Source organism: Nomascus leucogenys, chromosome 3 (assembly GCF_006542625.1).
Source record: "Nomascus leucogenys isolate Asia chromosome 3, Asia_NLE_v1, whole genome shotgun sequence".
In the NCBI taxonomy this organism is placed as follows: Eukaryota; Metazoa; Chordata; class Mammalia; order Primates; family Hylobatidae; genus Nomascus; species Nomascus leucogenys.
In genome coordinates, this window is record NC_044383.1 from 6,316,310 (window position 1) to 6,332,790 (window position 16,481).

Sequence of the window (16,481 nt, forward strand, 5' to 3'; positions counted from 1 at the left end):
GAACATGTGCAGAAATCCACAACAAACAAGTTTGTACATTGATAGCATATTAAGTAAATGCATATTCTTATACATATGTATGTATAAGAATATACGGTAGGCCGGGCGTGGTGGCTCACGCCTTTAATCCCAGCACTTTGGGAGGCCAAGGTGGGCAGATCACTTGAAGTCAGGAGTTTGAGACCAGCCTGGCCAACATGGCAAAACCCTGTCTCTACTAAAAATACAAAAATTAGCCGGGCATGGGGGCGGGTGCCTGTAATCCCAGCTACTCGGGAGGCTGAGGCACTAGAATTGCTTGAGCTTGGGAGGCGGAGGTTGCAATGAGCTGAGCTTGTACCACTGCACTATAGCCTGGGCAACAGAGTGAGACTCTGTCTCAAAAAAAAAAAGAAGAAGAAGAATATATGGTAGATGACAATGTAATAGATGATGTTCTAAAAAGTCATCTTTTAAATTATTTTGGAAAACTGAATCCCTCTAAGTGCATGATAAACAGTGGCTATCTGAAGGTAGCCTTAATCAAAATGAGCATTTATTTGGTAAGGTTTACTTGTTGGTAAGCCATACTTGCATGTAAAGAGTTTGCTTAAAGTGCACTATACCCATAGATGATAACTCTTTTAAAATAACTGACTCTATTCTGTATTCAAACAGAGAGATTATTCATGCTTGTCAAGAAGTAAAGAATAGGGGAAGTCTATGGCAGACCATTGCGTCTTACATGGTATATAGACATTTCTGCTTTAACGGAGCTTATTTAAATTTCATGGCAAACATCACCCTGTTTCAACACTTGTCATATGAATCGCAATTTAAGCTGATTTCACTTCAGCAATGTTTAAAAATGTCCTTTAAATACTAACAAAATATGTATTGTCATTGAAGAAGCAAAAGTCCAACAAGGAACTTTACACAGGCCTAATGTATGGAAGAGGAACATTTCTTCGTAAAGCCACATGGTGTTTGCTGTGGCCACCTGCCTCCATCCACTTACGCCATCAAGAGTGGGTGGTTGCCAAACACGTGTCTGAGTTCAGCTTTAATCTGCTTACCCTATTTTCTCAGTAGAGGTTCTGTAAAATATCAAATCGAATGCATCATGCAACTCGCCCACCACAACAGAGACGGAACGTGGCAATCCCAGGGCTGACAGACCCAGAGGATGAACCAGGCAGGCCAGAAGCTGCACTCCTTCATCCACGCTGGAGTCGGAAGCAGAGAAAGCTCCAGAGTGAAAATGTTCATTAACACCCACGAACCAAAAAGGAAAGAGCCAATAACGTATGAATCTGAAGGTGAAGATGTTGGTTCTCTACCATTTTCATGGTGTGAATGAATCACAAGTCTTATTTTAAGGGACTCAGAAGTATCATCAGCAATTCCATGTGACAATATTTACTCTGTGGGGAAGGAAATCAGTACCTTTAAAATAAATTTCCTCATTGTCATATTTGGGTTCAGAGAAGAAAAAAAAACCATTAATAAATGTTATTTTCTAGTAGAACTTAGGGGCATCCAGCTCAGATAGCCCAAGGCATGGTACTGAAAGGGTAACTTTACCGCTCATGGTCATCAAACAGAGCCAAGCCACCCACAGTCAAATGGGCAGGGTGACTGATCTGGAGGCGGGTCATAGGACAGCAAGTCATGTGCAAGGATGGCTTGTCCAACAGGCCAAGAGCAGCCATTGAGGGTATCGGCTATCATGGCCTCTCAAACTCACATTTACTTCTTACCTACTCAACCCTAGGTGATCTTCTTCAATGTTTAACAAATTCTGAAACGAATGTCTGGGATGCACACTGCAAACACAAATAAAATGAATTTAGGTTTCTTTTCAACTTTATACTGAGCAACAGGATCTCTCGGACAATGCTACTTCACCTTTTGAGTGACTCAATTTCCAAACGCCCATTTCTATTTTTTTTTTTTTTAAAATGGTCAGGCACGGTGGCTCATGCCTGTGATCCCAGCACTTTGGGAGACTGAGGCAGGTGGATTGCTTGAGGTCAGGAGTTCAAGACCAGCCTGGCCAACATGGTGAAACCCCAACTCCACTAAAAATACAAAGATTAGCTGGGTGTGGTGGTGCATGCCTGTAATCCCGGCTACTCAGGAGCCTGAGGCAGGAGAATTGCCTGAACCTGGCAGGCAGAGGTTGCAGCGAGCCAAGATCACATCACTGCACTCCAGCCTGGGTGACAGAGTGAGACTCCATCTCAAAACCAAACCAAACAAAACAAAACAGATTTTCAAGTTTCTTTCTTGAATCCACGGAAACAGCCAATAAATGAACACAAATGGGAAAAAGCTCTGTAGGATCTGCCTCCCTCGCTTAAATGAAATGAATATTCTGGAATCTTAAGATCCTGCCTTTCCCCTCTCAATCTAGGAAGGCCTAGGAGATCACTCAGAGGCCTCCATCCAGGCAATGGGGAGAAGGTGCCAGGGAACTGTGACTGCCGAGATACAGGGATGTGGATGAAGCCAGGAGCATTTGTATAACATTCTAGCCATATTGACTTTAAACTATGGACACTGGATTTTCTAAAAAGAGAAAAAAACATTACACAACATTTACAAGCCAAATTCCTTGCCTTTCTTTGAATCTCAAAAAAAAAAAAATCAAAATTGTATAAGAAATGTCTTAAAATAAGTTTTTGATTTTTTACTTTAACTTTAGTTAATGGACTAATATATGAGAACCCAGAAGTGAGGGGTGCACACACATTTAGAGTATGGCACAGCTGCAGAATGTGCCAAAACACAAATTAGGAGAATTGGACATAGGGAGATCTGCAGCCCTACCATGCAGTGCAATTAAAGTGAAGACTGTTTAATTCTCCAAAGACTCAATAATACGAAAAAAAAAAATGTTTACGGAAAACATGGAACTGACAGTCTATGTGCCCTCAGAGGTCATCAAACATAACTAGAGATTTTTTTATTTTTAATTCTGTACTTTTCCCATTGGGAACTTGGTGTTTAAGAATAAAATGCTTCCTTTCCAATGTTCAATAGCTTGCTATCACATCACCCATGAGCCACGCTGCTAAATAAATACATCTAAAGTCAGGTCGTCAATTCTTAGACCAAATTAGCAAAATAATTTATTGCACTGAGCGCATAAAATGTCAAGGGTAGGTAATTAGAATTATATGCACAGTGTGTCAGTCAACTTTAAAAGAAATAAAAACACATATTCTGTCCACTATGACTGAATCTCAGCAAATGACAGTACGAAAGAGGTGTTCAGGATAATTAGAAGGCCATGGTACTAGGATGCCATTATACATGGCACCAGAAGGGTGTGAAGTGGCCTCTTGTGGTATAGATGGGATACGTATATTGTGATGAATCATTTTAATAGCTGTTATTCAACGAAGAAAACGTGATAATATCACTGAAATTATATTGGGGAAGCTTAGAGTGCTATCGAAATGCAAAGTGATTTGGGTATATTGCTGTTTCAGTGCCTGTTTTTATTTCAAAGTGTAACTAATACAGCGAGATAATGAGGGACGGCTAATGACGACAAAAGAATGGTCAAAGCTACTCTCCAGCCAGCCTGGACGTAGCATCAGCTTCCTGAGAGCCTGACATGAGCATTTGGCATTTTTGGTCAGAATCTGTCCTCTGGTTGCATCAGACAGAACTGGATTTGAATCCAGGCTCCACCCCTTCCTAGCTGTGTGACCTTGGAGAGATCATTTACGTTCTCTGATCCACATCTATGGAGAGAGTTTAACGGTATCGAGCGCCCAGTTATCTGGTAAGAACCAAAGTATACAACCCACAATGGACCTAGTACCTGGCACCTTGGAGGCGCACAACCGAAGTGGAGCATCATTCTCATCTAAGTCTCATATTCAGTCAGGGCTTGGGGAAGGAAAAAAGTACAACAAGGAGGCTTCCATTTTCCTTGCCTTCCCCTTTACCCCATCCCTCTTCCATGCCTGTGGAACCTAACGTGGGGATGGAGGGCAAACAAGGAAGTTCCTACACCACCTAGCTGGGAGAAGACTCCAGGCCTCCCTGCAGCGGCTCCCTAAAGAAAAGCCTTCTGTGCACCAGGGCAGAAGGCCTGGGAAGGGCAGCCAGTGGTTCCAGCACCAGCACAGAGCACTGGTGGGTGGAAACTCAAGTGTGAAATCCATTCTTACCCCTTCCTGTCCTAGTTTTTTTTTTTTTTGGAGACAAGAGTCTTACTCTGTCACCCAGGCTGGAATGCCGTGGCGCGATCTTGGCTCATTGCAACCTTCACCTCCCAGGTTCAAGTGATTCTACTGCCTCAGCTTACCGACTAGCAGGGATTACAGTCATGCGCCACTATGCCTGGCTAATTTTCCTATTTTTAGTAGAGACAAGCTTTCACCATAGTGGCCAGGCTGGTCTCAAACTCCTGACCTCAAGCAATCTGCCCGCCTTGGCCTTCCAAAGTGCTCGGAATACAGGCATAAGCCACTGTGCCTGGCCCCTTCCTGCCCTAGTTCTGATCAGAAGTGTCACTCTCTGTGGGCATGTTAGCCGCTTTATGAGAAGGTGGCTTCAGCAGGCTCAATGAGACTGGTGACCTTACCAGCAAGGATTAAGACAAGCCCATTGAGCCATCTACCTGTGCTGAAGAGGTTGGCTCCCCAGTGATGAGAACGGGATAGTAAGAAACCCTATAGAAACCAGCACCCAATACTGACCAAATAAAGGTCAACAAAATAAAGGGTTTCTGTTTCATTCCTCAGGAGTCCGCCTAAAAGAAAGGAGAGGCTGCAGTTGGGAGGGGAAAGCCTTGGGGTTTGCTCAGAGCCCTGAAAATGAGGGATTGTGAGGGGAGAGGGGAGAGCCAGGGTGCACGCCTGCTCCTCCTTATTCCCATACATCACCGCCTCAGTTGTAGGGAGCATTAAAAAAAAAAAAAAAAAAAAAACCTAGAGCTACTTCACTCTCTTTCAAAAGGGAAAACCTTCCATTTCTGTAGATAAATTAGATTCACAATGATGCATCATAGAAAGCCAGGGATCTCAACTAGTCCTCATGATGCTCAGGTTTTCCAAAACAAATTTGGATTTCAGGCCAATAAACCATCTCTAGTTTCTTATGATGAAAGGAAAAGAAAGCCAGAAGAGTGGCACGGCCCTGGAATAGGGACCAGCACCTCAGAAACAGCTCTGGTTCCCACCAGAAGGAAACACGGCTTGGCTGCCAGGACAGTGGAAGAGCCACGGGCAAGGGGCTTTACATGAAGCAAGAGTCAAGCCAGAAATAAGCCCAGAAAGAGGGGAGTAAAGGCTCGAGCAGAATATGACAAGGGGAATGATGCAGAAAGCCTTCCTGCTGGGCTTCTCGGCAGAAAAGGAGGCCCCACTGGGGCACCTTGAGCACTGCGTCTGTCTTGTTCTTGAAAGGCAAGGCTAAAGTGTCCCCAAGTGAATGATCTCGACCCTACAGGTCGAAGGCGATATGAGTTACTTTTCCCTTGTAGGCGTTGAGCACTGGCTGATCTGCTACCACAGCTTCTGAACTGACAGGTGTAACCTGCCCATCACAGACTTAGGTTGGGCTCATCTAAGAGTCTCTCTGGAATATGAAGATGTCAGAGGCATTCGAACCACAGCGCCTCCCTTTTGAGTGAGGACTAGAGAAATGAGGCTGAGACTTACTGGGCTGCATTCTTAGAAAGTTAGGCATTCCTCATCTCTAGATGTTTAAGGTTAAGGGAACACACTGCTGATGTTTACTAAACAGACTCAGACTTGGGAGTGTCCTAATATCTAGACATCCTGAGAACAAAGGCATTCCTAATTTTACTTTAAAGATAATAATATCGGGCGCAGTGGCTCACACCTGTAATCTTAGCACTTTGGGAGACTGAGATGGGTGGATTGCCTGAGCTGAGGAGTTAGAGACCAGCCTGGGCAACATGGTGAAACCTCATTTCTACTAAAATACAAAAAATCAGCCAGGCGTGGTTACAGGGTACTCAGGAGGCTGAGGCACAAGAATTGCTTGAACATGGGAGATGGAGGTTGCAGTGAACCGACATCACGCCACTCTAGCCTGGACAACAAAGCAAAGCTCTGTCTCCAAAAAAAAAAACCAAAACCAAAAACAGATACTATCGATTCTTGCAAAATATAATAATCAGAAATTTAATCCTTTATCACAAACCCTTGCAGCAGAGCAGAGCTCCCCATATATATGAGTATTGTACCTAGGCTGGACGCATCCCTCCTCTTACTTTTGGTTGTCCCACTCTGTCTATGGAGTAGCTGTTCTTTCACGACTTTATTCTCTTAATAAACTTGTTTTCACTTTGCACTGTGGACTCGCCCTGTGTTCTTTCTTGTGTGAGATCCAAGAACCGTCTCTTGGGATCTGGATCGGGACCCCTTCTGTGTAACAAAGATATGGGAAAGAAAAATTCATGTCCATAGTGAGCTCTGTCATAGCCACATCGGACAGTTGGGAGGGCAGGCGTTTCATCGGCAGCCCCCTAAAGAAGGAAGTTCTGCTGTGCAGCTAAACCGGAAGGCTCCTCTTCGGCAGCTGCTAGTTTGCAGACGCTTTTCTCTTCTCCTGACTTGCACACTGGAGAGGATACAGGTTAATCGCACTGACAGATATGCTGGTTCATTGAGGGGTGAGGGTTATTGGGGAGCATGCGTGTGGACATTGCAATGACACAGTGATGATGCTCAGACAAATGGGGTCACACTGAGACAGGAAACATCTCCATGAATTTCTATATATGTGGAAAACTGCATAAGCAACTAGTGCAAGAGACAGAATGATCCAGCACCAGTGAAGGTGCTGTGGTCCCGGGCAACGAGTATGCCTCAAAGGTAATCCCCATTCTGATATTTTCCACCATTGATAACTTTGTCGCATTCTTGGACTTCATCTAAATGGAATCATGTCATAAACACTGGGCATCTGGCTTCCTTCGTTCTGCAGCTTTGTAGAAGCCCTCCACGCTAAAGCATTCATCAGCAGTTAGTGTTTTGGGTTGCTGTCTAGTATTCCACTATACGAAGAACCAAGAAATCTTTATCTACTGTTGACTGGTATTTGGATTATTTCCAGTTTGGAACAGATATAGATAAACCTGTTATGAACATTCTTGAACATCTTTGACTTGTATATTCTTGACTTTTTTACGTGGAAATTGAGACCTCAAACTTACTATACCATAGGGGTGGAATTCCAGCAATTCTCTGTACAACCCCTGCACAATTCCAAGAAGAAGGCAAAAGAAGAGAGACTTGGATATTTTACTTAGTTAGCTGTCTTGAACTTTCCTTTATCTTTATTCCTCTGCTTTTAGGAAATCCCACTTGAAAAGTAGCTATTTTCTCCTTTGCAAGTCTATCTTTTCAACAAAAATCTTAAGCAAAATATAAAAAGCCAATACCAATTGATTCCTTAAATGAATCTTTCTATCAAGTTTCACTTTTTTTTTCCTGCGGAAGCCGAGCATATTGACTCATTCTAGACCCTAAAAATATGCCTACATCCCATCTATTAAAAAAAAAATGCAAGAGAGATCTGTGGGCAGGAAGATGGCTGAAACTCCCTTCTCTCCAGCCAGCCCCCAGCACGATGCTTGCTTTAAAGTCTGGAGCATGATGACACACATCTCACCCATGTGGAATATCTCTCCAGAGCCAAAGGTATGGTGAGGCAAGTTTTCACCAATATTTTGATTTGTGATGCTGAAGACATGTACTTAAGTAATACAATACGTAAATGGTTTCTTACTTCAAAAAAAAGAAGAGATGCCAATGATTTTAATAGACTTAGCAAAACAACTGTAAGTCTACTACACAATTGAACAACTCTAAGCAGTCTTGATGATGCTACAGAATTCCGTTATACTCTCTTCTTCATATAAGTGGATTTTCTAACCTGCCAATTGCGGCTTTCCATTTTCTTCCTGGAGTTATACATCATGCGAATCTCAGATAGCACTGTCCTTGGAGCTGTTTTCTTGCCAGCTCACAGTGCCACCTGTGGCTGAGCACTGCCTTGCTGTGCATGCATTTATGTCGACCTGTTTTCACTCTTGGCCCCGGAAAACTTCAGCCTTCTGATACTACCAGCCCAATGCCCAAGTTTCCTGGCAGCTTTATTTACAGTCACTTTAAAAGACGGAAGGCAGATTTCAATTTTATGGGTTGCCAATAAAGTAAGATTTACGGAAGTTCCCCCAGACCACTGGGAAAATTACTGGAGCCCACAGTTGCAACAGCACATCCCCAAGGGAACATGCTGGAGAGTGGCATCTTCTCCTATTTGGTTTTAAATGTCCCCAACTCCTATACATTCCCTTCCCAGGCCCCTTCCAGGCAGAAGAGGGGAGTGCACTTTCCATACTGCTCACACATAATTAAGCATCTCTTTCCAGCCAAATTGGGCTTGGGGGAACTGAGTTAAGAAGAACAAGAAGAAGAGTGAGGTGGGCAGAGTTTGAATCCACAGGCTCAGGACTCCTGTCCTGGGCATATCTGGATTCCCAAGGCTGGCAAAATTGTATACCAAAGGATGCTGCGGGGTAAGAGGGAAATAGACGACATTTTAGACTTTTTTTTTCTTCTGGAACGTCTGGACACACTGCCCAAAGCATCCACATACAAAGAAGGTATTTCGTATAAAGCCACTTATAAAAAACAGACACTCTATAAGGCACTGTTAGGCTCAGTTCAGCTCAGTGAACAACGATGGAGCTATGGCTTGGCCACAGGCACAAAGCTGGTGCTAGGTGCAGAGACTCAGGGATGTACAGGCAAAGAGGTCTCATTGCCCACTGATGTGTCTGGAGAGGTGGGTGGGTGAAAGAACTTTCCATTTGTCCCCCCAATTTCCTCTCCAAAGCCTGTCCCTTCCCTGGGGTCCACTACTTCTCTGTCCTTTCCTGAGAAACAGACTAATAAATGTGGCTACTTACATTTTACATTACGTTCTAGAAGCAAATCCAGGGGGCCAGGAGCCCTGCACTCGGCTGGCTGCTTAGTCCCTGGCCCAGGCCCAAGGGCCTGCCAGGCATCAGAGGGGCCCCTGGGTCTGCTGCTCTGAGCTCAGAACACCCAATACTCTGGTGGGTGGGTAATTAAGGGCGGGTATAGCTCCGTGTGCATGCTAGATCTTTTCCTCCCCCAAGAGAATTCTACTCTGCCACAAGGGAACTCAGCCTCTGCGCTGTGGCTTCTGCTGGTGGGTGGTGTGTGCTCTGGACGGGGGTAGGGTTCCTGGCTAGGAGTGGCAGTGGCGCCTGCTCTGGAGTGTCCCTAAATGTCAGCACGCAACATTACCAGGCAGGCCCTCCCACTTCAGTCCTCAGGCCACTCATAGGACCTCCTGTCCCCATGTAGAAGGGCTGACACCAGGTTGGAGCCCGCACTGAAAGGATCCCCGAACTCCTGCTTCTACAAGGCAGCATCCGCAGGTGAGCGGCCAGGCACCTACAAGACCCGCACCCTTCGCGCCTGGCTTCCCAAAGCCCAGCCGGGCCAGGCTGGCTGGCACAGCACACAGTCATGCAGCAGGGTCCCCAGCGACCCCCATCCCTGAGAGAACACACGGAGTCCCCCGCCCGCCAGCTGCTCCGGAGGCGGCTCCAGGGTAGACTCAACAAGTTCCCGGGCCATGCAGCGCCGCCTGCAGCCCAGAAACCCGGAGGACGCGCTGTGGTGGAGCCCCGCGCGCAGGCGGCAGCCGGCGGCAGCTCCCTCCACCTCCTCCTCCTCTTCCTCCTCCTCCTCCGGCTCAGGCGGCGGCGGGAGGGGGCTCCTCCACTCCCTCCCGATCCCCCACCCCACGTACGCGGCCCGACCCGGCCCCCCGCCGCCCCCGCCCCACCTCCGCCCCGCGGGGCCCGGGGCTCCGCCCGCCTCGGTGCCAGCCGGGCGCACAGGCGGCAGGCGCGCGGCTCCGGGCGCCCTCGCCTCTGGCCGCCCGGCTCCGCCGAGTAGCTGGGACCTGGAGCAGCGGCAAGGACTTCCCTCCAGCTCCCTCCCCCGCCCCGCCCCCGCCTCCTGGCCCTGGCTCTGAGATCTCGCCGAAGACAATTGCAGTAAATGAGGACATCGGAGGAGCGCGAAGCCGGGTGGCTGTGGCTGGCTCCGCCGCGTCGCGAGCAAGCGAGCGCGCGGGCGTCCCCGGAGCTGGCCGAGCCGCTGCCTCCCCGCGCGCGTCGCTAAGCGGGGCCGGAGGGACGCGAGCGACGCGAGCTGCGGCGCGGGGGCCGGCCGGGCCAGCAGGGCCGGGCCGGCAGCGGTGGAGGGGGCAGGCAGCAGGCGCGCAGCGGGCCAAGTCCCCGGAGCCGAGCCTTCCTCCGCGCAAGCCCGGCGAGTCTGGCCGCGGATGCCCTGCCCGGAGTGCTCCGTGCCGCGCCAGGCTTGCCAGGGTCCGCCGCGAGACATGCCCGAGCCAGGCGCTGCATCGACCTCGACTTATCTGTAAGCAGCGGAAGGTAAGCGGAGCCCCGCGTGCCCTCCTCCCGCGCCCCCGCGCCAACGCGCCCGTCGTACTTGGCCGCGGGCAGAGCACCGCTCGGACGGGTGCCGACCCCTACTCGGGCGCACGCACTCGCCCCCAAACCGGCTTGGCCGGAGACTCGGCGGCTCCCGGGGCCGGGACATCCCGGGGCAGCCGGGAGCGGACACGGTGCGGGCGCAGGTGGGGGGCGAGGTTATGCAACTGCATCTGGCGCGACCGGGTCGCCGAGGGGCGTCTGGCAACTTTGGCGACGTCAGGGAGGAGAGGGGCTGCGCCTCTGCGATGTGGGTTCCAGACAGACGCCACAGCTTCGTGAGCGCCCGACGGCCCTAGCCAGGCAGAACTGGGGGATCCGGGGGCGGCCGTCTCCCCGGAAGGTTTCGAGGCTTTTAAGTATTTTCCAAACTAAAGCGCCCTGGAAAGTACAAATACGGTTGATTAACTTCGGGGAGGGGGGATGGGTTGGAGCAGAGGGGCCCTGACGCCGGCCGTTGAGGAGAGGCGCGAGCAGCAGTGAAGGCAGATGCCCACGAGAAATGCCCGTCTCCTCCACTCGCTGGGATTGGCACCTTCCCGGGGCTGCGGGTTGGGGTCGGCGCCCGCGGGGCTTCCGGGTGCCTGGCATCCCGAGTCAGACCGGGACAGGCGTGGGAAACCAACCAACGCTGCAGACCTCAGAGAGGGCGAGCTGGCGGGCGAGGGCAGGAGAGAGGAGGGAGCCCGCGGGCAGCCCGGGGCCGGGGCCGGGGCAGCTCCTGGAGCCCAAAGTCAAGAGCGAGAGCCTGCATCTTGCTGGTTCAGGGCTCCAGGCTGATGTCCCCACTGCTTGGATAAAGAGCCGCTCCCTGTGACCTCAGCATTCTACTACCCAAAAATATGCCACAGGGAGAGGGAGCCAGTGATAAAGAGATGCCAGGAGTGGGGGAGGAGAGGTGCCTCTGGAGTAAATAGGAGAGAAAATGGGTGCGTTTTGCTTATCTACAGCCCAGGGCTCCCGCCCGGACCCCTCTCCTGCTGTTGGTCTGTGCCGGGGAGCTGGACGCGCTCTGGGCCCCTGCGCCAGAAGCAGCGGTGAAGCGGTTTACTTTGACCTTGTCTGCTTAGGCACTGAAATTCTGCGGAAGCATCCCGAGGTGAAACTGCAAGAGTGGGAATGAACTTTGGGGGAGCCCTGCCTTGGCTGGGAAGCCAAGCGATCATTTCAGAAGACTACAGCTCAGGATAGCACAGGGTAGACGTCTGTGCACTTGAACGCTTTCCCCTAAACTAGGACTTGCTACAGGGTTACCTTTCCATATCTCAGTGGGGAGACTGTCAGGGTGACTGCGCTGGCTGGGTACTTGATTAAAAAATACCACTCACAAGACCCGGGCCATTCCCAGAGTAGTACATACATGAACATGATATAACCCTGATTAAGCTTACGCTACAGCAAGTTACCGTCATTTCACTATGCAGAGGCGGAAAGTGCTGGTTTTTACTATTCCCCCACACTGTGCTATTTCTTACATTCATATCCTGTTGAGTGTTAACTTTCGAAAGTTCATATTTATCTTTGCAATTTTTTTGCAAGAATGATTAGCAAACATGCACAAGGAGCTCAAAGAAAAAATGGAAGTCCTGCCATCTGCATGCCTCACCAGATATTAATCATTTACTATCCATGTTTACTACTTACATTAGATGGCACTGCTCCTCACGATGGTTTTATTAGAGGCGCATTTGGTTAAGAAAAAAAAAAGTCTAGCACAGCTATCACTAATTGCATGATTTTGCATAAATTACGTTAGCCATGGAGAGTTTTGTTTTCTTCACTAAACTCATCATTTTGTTTAAAAGACTAAACAGTTCAGTTTAATTTCTTTAGCTAAATGAAAGACTTTTTCTTAAAGACAAGATGTCCTTGAAAAGCTAAATGTCTTTAAACTTATTACAGTTGCCATGACTTTGTATTTTATCATTGTGATTAAGACTTTGAGCTTTCGTGTAAGTCAGGCCCTTTATCCTATTAAGAAACAGAATTACTGGTTAAGAAATAGGCTAACAAGGCAAAAGCTGGGAAGCTCCATGTCTGCACAATGAGATTTCTGCAAGCTCTGTGGGAGGCTGGGTACTCTATTAATACTCTGTTTACTTCGGGGGCTTCTCTGTTTTGCCACAGTTGTTTTCCCCTGTGGCAGGAAAGGGAATTTTTGTGTTTTGTTTCTCCCTCTGTAGGGAAAAATTTTTAAATAAATCAATAAGAGAAAGACCTGTACGTGAAAGGCATTCATCTACAAGGAAGACTCCTACACATTAAGCAGTCCAAAAATCAAAATGATTCTCAGAAATCACAATGGATCGCAGCGGAGCGGCAGGACAGACCCGTTCACGCAGACATTTGTATTCTCTTGTTTGCACCCAGCCATGGCTATCTCATTTAGAGACACAACTACTGAACTCTGGAATATGAGAAGCAGGTGACTTAACGCTTCTCAGAGACTCATGATACAGAAACGATCACAGCTACCTCCCAAAGCAGCAGCTCTGTGGTCAGACATTTACATAGGAGGGCAGTGACAGGTTCACCAGGGATTTTAATGCTTGTGAAGAATGCTGTTCAACCCGTCCATAGCACCCAAGAAGCTCAGTTGGGAAGGCAGGCACATTCTACATACTTGAGGCAAACCACCATCATTCTGGGAGTGTGAGGTCATAAAAACTCCCCAGATAAAACCAGTGTCATCGTCATTTTCAACAGTCCTTCATAAATGTGAAGCACCACATCCCCTCCCCACCGTAATTCCACTGGTTGGAGACCTACGTTCCCCAACCAGAAATTAGCTGGCATGATTTATGAAGCAGATCCTTTTTTGTCTCCTCACATATTTGATTTTAATATTTCATAACATTATGGGGTGACTTCGATATTTTAATGCAAAATTTAATATGATTGATACTACATGACGACACTTTCATTACCATGAAATTCTCATACAAACATTGAGAGAAGTCTTTATTCTAATACTGGAGCTAACCTATGATACGTATGTAGTGAAACTTCATGAATTTTAATCAGTTTATTTAAAATGTACATTGTTCTTATACATTAAGGACAGAATACAGACTTGCAGGAACCAAACTACAGGAATCCCTGACAGGATTGCTGTAAACAAGTTGTTTGGACAATGTCTTGTGTTAAGCACTAAGCCATGAAAGTATAGGTTTGAACCTTTGGACCATGTGTGATAATGTGTCTGTTTCAGATCCTGAAGGCACTAACTAAGGTATCTCCAGGCAACCAAGGATCTTACCTCTCACACTGAGAAAAACTATAACTTCAGAGACATTTCCTGGCTCCAAATTCAAGTCCTTTCAGAGACCCCTCTACTGTAAGTCACAGGATATTCAGTGTGCATTTGAGTCATATGTGCTTAAGACATTATTCAAACCATAATGAATGGGTTGAGGGACTTTGAGGTATACAAAGATGCTATCAGATGACAAATCACTATCTGAATAAAAACAAAACATTCTAACCTGACAACTATGTCTCTTTCTGCTGAGTATATATTCCCAACTCTAACTGGGACTGAGAGAAAATTAACTTGAATGCAGAACAGCAGATATTAGGGACAAGCAGGAATTATGATTCTAAATTACTCTATAAACCTTTTGGCTAACAACATATTTCAAAGGGATTTGGAAATAACTCTCCCCAAAGTCATTATTTTTGAGTATTTATTTTATAGAGCACTGAACTGTTTATTCAAAGTATTGCACATCCACAGACAACACGTGTTCTCTTTCCCACACTATCCTGCTGTTAGGAAGTTTGAGCAAAAAAAGAAAAGACGAGATTCTTACATCTCTCTACAGCATACATTCATATGAATTATACTATTCTATCCAATAGAATGGTAAAGAAACAAAAAAACAAAAAACCCAGCATATCAAAATGCTTGTTGAAGTTTATATTCTACTTAATATGGAAAATTCCAGTTCAGTCCTTAATAATCTAGCTTTGGCCATGAAATGAAATGCAGTAAACTACAACATATGAGAGACATGGGAAGGAGGCTACGGAATGCTGAAAATACTACAGGCAGCCTTGCAAATAAAAGTTGCTCTCACTCCATCTCAGTAGACATGATCACAGCTATATCCCAAAGCAGGGGTTCCATGGACAGGCACAACCCAGAGAGAAAGAGGAAAAAGCACAGGCTGATGGCATGAGGGCCCTTTTACAGCTGTTCAGTTGAGGAGGCAGCATGGGGCTATATCATACAACCTTAATGAAATTCAGCAGTCTCTGTGTTTCTAGGTCATTCCACTGGTGATGTGAGATCCCCCACCCTTGTTCTTCTCTAGGAAGGATCTTGTATTTGTCAATTGTCCTTCTTCATGTTTTTAAAAATCTTTTCTATGTGTACTTAGTGGTTACATTTTAGATACCTCTTAGTACCTGCATTTTGTACAGTGAAATCTGCTTATTTTTGTAGTAAGTGATTTTGGCATCCTTAAGAATGTTGCAAAGATATAAAACCTGGGATTTTTAAATGGGGCAAGCATAGGGAAGGTAGATGGGATATGCAGATGGCTTTGTTCAGAGAGGACTTCTGATTTGTGGATATGTACTGAGCTGTTGCAGCAGTGGCCAAGGCAATGTGTAAGGTGTTACAAGACGAAGTGAGAGGACTCCAAGAAGCTCAAGTCCAGGAGGAGGGGAGGAAGTGGCAAGGAAGTGGCAGGAGCCTAAAGACTCCCAGGTAGAATCAGGATAGGAGATTACAGGCAGAGAGTGATGCCCTGGCTGACTTCGTGGGTGATGCTTGAGATTGCACTCCTGAGCCCAGCAGACATTAGTCCTGGAGCTTAAGCCAAGTGGTAGGGTGCTCAGGGCTACAGACTTGTATGGGAAGAGTGAGAAGTGACATTTAGCAAAGGTTGAGGTGCTGGAATCAGAGAGTGGAGGCACAGTTTGGAGTCAGTTTGAGGAGGAACCAGCAGGGCAAGAGGGTCCTCTCTTGATGTTTGAAACAAGAACATATATTCTCAGAAGATTAAGGCGGTATAACTAGAGGCAAACCAGAGGAGAGGAGTTGGAGACCAGTTGAGAAGGTGTCACAGGTGACAATGTGCCAGTCTCAGTAGCACTTGGAAGTAAGTTAGGGGGCAGCTATGAGAAAAACCTTCTGGCAGACAAGTCTTTGTAATGTGGCAAGATAGAAAGAAGGGATTAAAGATGGTACCCAAGGCCAGCAAGGCGGTGGGGGATTTTAATGGAAACAGAAGTCTGGGAGCCAGCGGGAAGGGGGGAAAAGATAGGATTTCTATTAAATATTTGAGTGTGAATTTTCAACTGGAAATATTATTTAAAAAATAAGTTTTTCATTATCTCTTACCTCCTAGAATGTCCACAAGAAATACTTTGAAATAGGAGGAAATTGGATGAAGCGATTCACAACGCAAATCCTTAAATGACTAAGCATAGTACTATCTATAACAGGTGCTTAATAAATATTTAATTGAGGCTACTAACACAAACCTAGCCAGTGATTTTGCTACCAACTCAGGGATTCCAGATTGGGAAAGAACTGTTTTCTTCCATTTCCACTTGTAACTTTTTGTGTAGCAGGAATTAAAGGAAACACTGTGAGAAGGCAGTAAAGAGGAAGATGGCTTCCAGGGCTGAACAGTACTGACGTCTGGCCATGCAGTGTTTTAGAAAAGAAAAAAAGCACCAAAGGGTTGGGTTCTTTACCACCAAACTCAACCTCAGCAATTCCTTTGGTGAAAATTCAGTTGGGTAGAAGTTGAGTTTTTAGAGAGAGAATGTCTTTGAATTTGGTGACCTAGTATTAGGGTAAAAGAAGCAAATAAGGAGAATTGAGCAAATGTATCTCACTGCAGTCAGATAAATTAATGTTCTTATAACCCAAATGCTGACATTTTGGGTTAAAAAGAGTTTTCACCAGAGCTCACCAAAAAAACTGGAGAGTTCATTG

At 46.7% G+C, this 16,481-nt stretch overlaps 2 protein-coding genes across 3 annotated transcripts in view; one reads left to right on the forward strand and one right to left on the reverse strand.

Annotated features, from left to right (window-relative positions):
• The window catches only part of DOCK1 (dedicator of cytokinesis 1), a 544,856-nt gene that overhangs the window by 241,592 nt on the left and 286,783 nt on the right, over positions 1 to 16,481 (reverse strand). The window lies entirely within an intron of this gene.
• Positions 9,874 to 16,481, forward strand: part of INSYN2A (inhibitory synaptic factor 2A) — a 61,290-nt gene continuing 54,682 nt past the window's right edge. Inside the window, exons 1-2 of the mRNA XM_030805451.1 lie at positions 9,874 to 10,468; positions 13,740 to 13,865. The gene's annotated coding sequence lies outside the window, so the exon portion shown is untranslated. The remainder of the gene's footprint in view (positions 10,469 to 13,739; positions 13,866 to 16,481) is intronic.